Source organism: Panthera onca, chromosome E2 (genome assembly GCF_046562875.1).
Source record: "Panthera onca isolate mPanOnc1 chromosome E2, mPanOnc1 haplotype 2, whole genome shotgun sequence".
NCBI lineage: Eukaryota > Metazoa > Chordata > Mammalia > Carnivora > Felidae > Panthera > Panthera onca.
In genome coordinates, this window is record NC_138353.1 from 18,463,903 (window position 1) to 18,469,990 (window position 6,088).

Genomic DNA, 6,088 nt, shown 5'->3' on the forward strand with positions numbered 1-6,088 from the left:
CATTCTTTTTTTTTTTGTTTGTTTTTGGTTGGAATTTTTTTTTGTAATTGAAGTGTGGTCGACATATAATGTCAGTTTCACATAAACAACACGGTGACTTGACATTTCTACACATTATGAAACAACCACCCCAATAAGTCTGGTTATCACCTGCCACCAAAGTTATTAGAATATTATTGCTTATATTTCCTATCTTGTACTTCACATCTCTGTGCCTTGACTGGAGGTTTGTACCTTTTGATGTCTGTCACCAATCCTCCCCCCACCCCACCCCACTGCCAGCCAACCACTAGTTTGTTCTGTTATTTTTGAGTCTGTTTCTGTTTTGTTTGCTTGTTGTCTTGTTTTTATATTCAACATACAAGTGAAAGCATATGGTATTTGTTTTTCTCTGACTTATTTTACTTAGCATAATCATCTCTAGGTCCATCCATGTTATCACAAATGGCAAGATTTTATTCTTTTTTATGAATACTATTCCATTGTATATGTACACTTCATCTTCTTTATCCATTCATCTATTGATGGATGTTTGAGTTGCTCCCATATCTCAGCTATTTTTCTTGGGCCGCCTGGGTGGCTCAGTCGGTTAAGCCTCCGACTTCGGATTTCGGCACATCTCCTGGTTCATGAGTTCCAGCCACCGCATGGGGCTCTGTGCTGACAGTGCAGAGCCTGGAGCCTGCTCCGAGTTCTGTGTCTCCCTCTCTCTCTCTCTCTGCCCCTCTCCTGCTCACGCTCTCTCTCTCTCTCTCTCTCTCAAAAATAAATATTTAAAAAATTAAAAAATAAAATAAAATAATTAAATTCCCATCTCCAGATCAGCTCCGGGCTTTCCGGCGGGTCCTGCTGGGAAGCTTCATTCAGGGGCTCCCTAACCGACCTCCCTCTGGGGGCCTCCAGTCTAGGACAGACCACGTGGCTGAGAGGAGAGAGGGGCCACAGGAACCTGGAACATGGGTCACAATGATACCCCTCCTAGCCTTGGCGGGCGCACACCCCTGGTCCAAACCACACAGTCCCCCTCCCGCCCCCAGCTGTTCCGGCTCAGGCTCACGCACGCCGGGGATGCGGGCAGCCTCGGCCCGACCCCTCGCCGCTCCCCGCACGCCCCACACTCACTGTTCCCCTTCACAGAGGTCCACGTTGCCCTGTGGGCGGGTCTGACTCTGCAGAACTCTCTCCACGAGGCCGGGTGTCGGTTTTCTGCCGCGCCAACAATCACGAAACAGTGGGGGGGGGGGGGGGGGGGGAGGCTGAGGTCCAGGTTGCCCCCGCGGCCTTGGGGAAGTGTAATCCCAGGTTTCTTTGGCCTGAGCGCAGTAGCCTCGGGAAACGTAGTCTGGCGCGCTAAAATCGTAAAACCTACGCGTTCCCGCCGCCCACAAGGACCACCCAACCCCGCTCCCGGGAGCCTGGGGAGTTCCCATCGGTCCTCGGATGGCGCAGGCGCAGGCGCAGGCTCCCGCTGAGCTGACAACCCGACCTTTTATGGGGCTGGGAGAGTTTGATGGGCTGAGGTCGCGGCGCAAAGGACGCGAATAAGTACCTGACCCCACCTGGGAAGGCAGAGTTGAGGATTCAGGTGTTCGCTATCGGGCGGACGCTTGAGGCCCGAAGCAGAGAGCCAAGCCAGGGCACTGCCATACCAGACCTCCCAAAACCATAATAATGTATTCTAAATTGTGTTTTTAGTTTAACATAAAAATATGAAAAGTAGGTGTTTGAAATTATTTATCTTTCTGTATTGTTTACTTTTCTATTACAGAAATGTTATTAAATAGAACATCAATAGAACTACTACTGGTGACAATTCATAAGGATAAGACAAACACGTGTGAGGGGCACCTGGGTAGCTCAGTCAGTTAAGCATCCGACCTCTTAGGCATCCCACTGGGGCTCAGGTCATGATCTCCCGGTTCGTGGGTTCGAGCCCCATGTCGGGCTCTGTGCTGACAGCTCAGAGACTGGAGCCTGCTTTGCATTCTGTGTCTCCCTCTCTCTGCCCCTCCCGCACTCTGTCTCTCTCTCAAAAATAAATAAACATTAAAAAATTAAAAAAAAAAAAAAAAGACAAACACGTGTGAGAAAAATGTTTCCATCCTCTGATACAGCAACTTCTTACTAGATATTTAAACTTTGTATGCTATATTATTGTGTATTTTTGTATTATGTATTCTTAAGATACATAAATGTAAGAACTTTAAAATGGAAAATGTAAATACAATAGGATTAATTAAACACATATCTTTAAAAGAAATGTTTCTGTACCATTATACATTAGGATATCTTTACTCTTTTCCCTTTTCCAATAATACTTGTCTGAATCTGTAGCCCTTATGGCATTCTTTTCTTTAATGTAGTAGTAAATCTGCATACAATCAAACAAAATTCGCTTTGACTTGTAGATCTGGTCTTAGTAAGCCTATATTACACTCATTTTTGGTGTTAGCTCAATGTTCTATCAAGCCAAATATCCTTTCAACAGTGTTTGCATATGGGATACTTAGGATTTTACTTATGAACAACAATACATTTTTAGCCTTGTAGGAATTGGTTTCCAGCTGCAAATTAATGGAAAAATGAAAGGGTCTTATAATATTTTTAATCTCAAAATAACTCTCCCAAAATGTTTACTAATTAGACTACAGTTGTTTAAACATGTGATACTTCTCTCTTCCAGGTGGCAAAGCCTAATTTGTCTCCCATGGGGATTGGGCATAGTGACTGGTATGTAACAAACAATATGAAAGGGGAAGAACATTAACTTTACAGTGGAGAAATCTGGCAGGTACTGCCTTAACTAAGTGATCAAGGTTTGTTATCACTGGACATAAATCATGTTTATATTACGCATTCCTTGATATAATGAGGTGAAGACACTTCCCCTGTGTAGCGTTCTTCCCCCAAATATATAACATCAAATAATAATGAGAAAACATTGGACAAACCCAAATTGAGTATTATTCTATTTTTTCTGTTTATTTTATTTATTTTGAGAGAGAGAGAGTATGTGTGTGTGTGTGAGCAGGGGAGGGCCAGAGAGAGAGGGAGAGAGAATCCCAAGCAGGCTCTGTGCTGTCAGCCCAGAGCCTGATGTGGGGCTTGATCCCACAAACTGTGAGATCATGACCTGAGCCGAAAACCACGAATTGGATGTTTAACTGACTGAGCCACACAGATGCCCGAGTATTATTCTATAATAGAGGCTATATATATATTAGAATATATACCCTCTATATAGCCCCCTTCTCTCTCTCTAATATATATTATTATACATATCCATATAATACATACAATATATATGTGTATGTAGATAGATACAGATTACTATTCCTCAAAAGTATACAGGTCATGAAAGACAATCCTGGAACAGAAAAGTATATTAGTGGAAAAACTGGAGAAAACCAGATAAGGTCTGCAATGTATTAAATAGCATTAAGCCAATATTAATTTCCTGCTTGGATAAATGTACATGGTTATAGAAGATGTTGACAATGGGAGATACTGGGTGACAGGTATAGGGAACATTCTGTATTATCACTAAAACTATTCTGAAAATAAATATTTCAAAATAAAAAGGTTTTATTTATTAAATTTTTTTTAATGTTTATTACTTATTTTTGAGAGCGAGACAACGCGTGAGCAGGGGAGGGGCAGAGAGAGAGGGAGACACAGAATCCGAGGCAGGTTTCAGGCTCTGAGCTGTCAGCACAGAACCTGATACAGGGCTCGAACTCATGAACCGTGAGATCATGACCTGAGCTGAAGTCAGACTTAACCAATGGAGCCACCCGGGTGCCACTAAAATAAAAAGGTTTTAAAACTTCAAAGAAATCTTTAAAAAAAAAATTTTTTTTAACCTTTATTGATTTTTGAGACAGAGAGAGCATGAACAGGGGAGGTTCAGAGAGAGAGGGAGACACAGAATCTGAGACAGGCTCCAGGCTCCCAGCTGTCAGCACAGAGCCCAACGTGGGGCTCGAACTCACGGACTATGAAATCATGACCTGAGCCGAAGTCGGACGCTCAACCGACTGAGCCACCCAGGTGCCCCAAAACTTCAAAGAAATCTTAAATTGTTGTATATTATCACATTAACAAAATTATTAGAATTTTTATTTGTAAAAAAGTTATTAGCTTAAAGTAATAGTAGATGCAAATATAAAACCATAAATATTGAGTAGAAATTCTGCATTTCTAAATTGGTTCAAAAATATCAGCATAAACTTGAAGTATAATCTTTAAAAAATAGGTATATTAGCCCTTTCCACTGATAAGTTCTAAGTACAACCCAGTAGTTATAAGTCCCCCCTCAGAATGTGGAGGGAAATATTTATTGATTTACATGATATTATTTATTAAAATTTACAGTTATTACCATTACATTACCATATTATAATCAAACATTTTACACAATAGCCATTTTTATAGTAATCCAGAATTTGGAGTTTATTCCAAAGCATTGGTGATTAGATTAATTTAAAGGACTGTCTTTCTTTTGGGGCTCCTGGGTGGCTCAGTTGGTTAAGCTCTCCATTTCGGCTCAGGTCATGATCTGAGTTCATGGGTTCGTGGGTTTTAGCCCCACATCGGGCTCTGTGCTGACAGTGCAGAGCCTGCTTGGGATTCTCTCTCTCCCTCCCTCTCTACCCCTCCCCTGCTCTCTCACTCACTCTCTTTCAAAATAAATAAACCTAAAAAAAAAAATAAAGAACTATCTTTTTTTTGAAAGCCATATCAAAGTTGCTCCTGGTATGTTAAATGCCTTATGTAATTTAACTAAAATGTAAGGATGACATCAATGTTTTTAGTAGAAAACAATAGACTTTTTATAAACAAACAAACAAAAAACCGAAAGATTCGGTTGGAACCGAAATCTTGGGGCATGGAACCCCCCATGGAGACACAGAGCTGACCAGCAATGATCTTTCAGCCTTCTGTGGACACCAATCTTATACATCTCATAGAGGGGTACAAGATGAATTACCACGAGAAGGTCAAGTAGAGATTTAAGGGAGATTTCACTGAGAAGTAATAAATGAATAAAAGCCAATATTCTTTTTTTAATTGAAAAGCGCTTCTTAAAGAATATATACCAGTTAATGACACTGTTTACTCTTTGGATTCTTGAAATAGGAGAGAGGAACAGGGAACTTAGATAAAGAATATTCACATTAACTTCGTAAACATATGGATTTGTTAAAAATGCTTGTGAATATACTTTGTATAACAGCAATTAATATTAGAATGAAAATTTCAAAATAATAGAGAAGAAGCAAAGTAAGCCAAAAGACAAAGAGAAAGAAGCAGAAATCATTCTGAAGATGAGTAGGTAAATAACAAACAGGAAGTCATCTGACTTGGAGTGAGAACTCACACAGCTCATGTAAATCAGAGACAACTTTGCAGAAGCCTGTGATTCCAGAACCACCTGTTTTCACTGATTGCCCCTGCCCTGCGGGAACTGGAGATATTCGAGGACAAATAAAGACCCGTTGCATTCATTCCCCTGATCGCAGGACTTTTCTTGGAGACTGTTAGAGCCTACATGTGTACATTTTGCTCCCTGAGGTGGCGATCTGGAAATATCAATCAATACTTATCAGGACAAGAGTTTTATTTATGAGAACAAACTGTCGGACTAATGTGTTCAGGGGTAAGGGGTGAGTACATTAGCAATTTGTATTTTGCAGAGGGGAATGCGAGTTCCTTGGTGGGAAGAAATGCAGTCAATTAGAAGGATAATTCTTAGATCAAAGAAATTTTAAAATCACAAACATTTTTGGGAAACAATTGTTAGTCTCATTTAACCATGACAGTCCCAATGGCGGGGGGAGCCTCCCCCCAACATACATACAAACTTATGTACATATCAGAAAATGTCCCTCAGACACCAAGTAAACGTTACTCCAGAATGAATGGTCATCATCTTATTGTTCTTCACTAGTGTTTAAAGAGTTCAGCATGAGCATAGTGATAAGTGTTTGATTAGGGGTAAGATGCAGATTTTGGACAAAGCTATGTCAGGGAGGAAGGATGCCTAGAAGCCCGAAAGCAGGTAGAAAAGCCCACAGCGTGTCTCAGA